Below are 1,217 nucleotides of genomic sequence, written 5' to 3' on the forward strand. Positions count from 1 at the left end.
GGCGCAGCTATTGAAAACTCACCGCAAGCATGTGCGAGTGCCCGGGCTCGGCCTGGCCCGGCCACCTGGAGAGCCCCGAGCGCCTCCCACACGCACGGCTCCGTGCCCGGGGGCGCCCGCCGCAGGTCCCCCGAGGTGCCCGTCTCACCCGCGCCCGCCCCCGCACAGGGGCAGCCATCGCCTGGCAGCTAGTGGGACACACGAAGCACGAGGAAAAATGAGCCCAGCTCTTGGCATTGGCACGGGCGGCTCCGCTGGGCAGCACTCCTCTCCTCCCCTCGGGGCTCCGCTTCCCGTCGGGGCAGCAAAGGAGCCCCACGAGCAGGGCTGAAGAGGCCGTCAGGGCTCCGCTCTGCCCTGCGCGGCTCCGCGGGACCCTGGCAAAGGGCGGGGGCTGCGGGGCTCTCCCGGCCGGGCCCGGCGCCCGGGAGAAGCAAGGGGCAAGCCCGAGGGGACCTGCCCGGCTCCTCCCGCCTTCAGAGCCCAGGGTGACAGTCAGGGACCGAGGGCTCGTTTTTTGCTTTGAAGCCGCAAACGCCCGTCGGGGGGTTTCTGCCGTGGCTGAAGGGAAACGAGAAGAAGACCCTGTAAGAAGCACTGCTAGCACATGCACGGGGGTGCAATCGCCTCCGGCATGTCTCCCCGGGTGCTTCCGTTCAGCGCCGCGGCGGGCTGGGATCAAGACCCGCCCTGAAGGGCCAGAAACGGGCTCTGGGAATCCCGTCGGACCATGCGGACACGGGCAAGGCCGGGAAAGACCCGACCCGAGACGGCGCCCACGGCAACACCGTGCGGGGCCCGGGTCCGCCAGCGCCGCCTCGGACCCGGGCGACGTCTGACCCCGTCCTGAGCCAGGCGATGGGTCGGGCCCTTTCTAAAGACTCTTGTGAAAATAAGGCAGCTGGGAAATGTCCCCGCTTCCGAGCCTCGGCCCAGCTTTGTCTGACACGACTCCCTTCCGTGGGACCCTGCTCACGGCCGGCGCGAGAGCTTTGGGCTCTTCCTTTAGGCAACACACCCCCCCCGCAAACTCCCAGGCAGCGCTCGTGCCCCGCGCTCGGCTCTGGGGGTTGTTTTTTGTCATGAAGGGATGAGTCACTTTTCCCCAAACCACAACACACACGCGAGTGACTCTAGGAGCGATCCGCGGAGCGGGGCTGGAAGCGCTGTTTAAGTCTGCAAAGGAAAAGCCGGGGGAGCCGCTGGGGGCCGGGCCA

General features: G+C 68.4%; 1 protein-coding gene across 1 annotated transcript in view; it reads left to right on the forward strand.

The window, feature by feature from the left end:
* NKX3-2 (NK3 homeobox 2) overlaps positions 1-1,217 on the forward strand; it is a 14,612-nt gene that overhangs the window by 11,473 nt on the left and 1,922 nt on the right. The window lies entirely within an intron of this gene.

The sequence above is a fragment of the Alligator sinensis genome, unplaced genomic scaffold, assembly GCF_000455745.1.
Source record: "Alligator sinensis unplaced genomic scaffold, ASM45574v1 scaffold104_1, whole genome shotgun sequence".
Lineage (NCBI taxonomy): Eukaryota > Metazoa > Chordata > Crocodylia > Alligatoridae > Alligator > Alligator sinensis.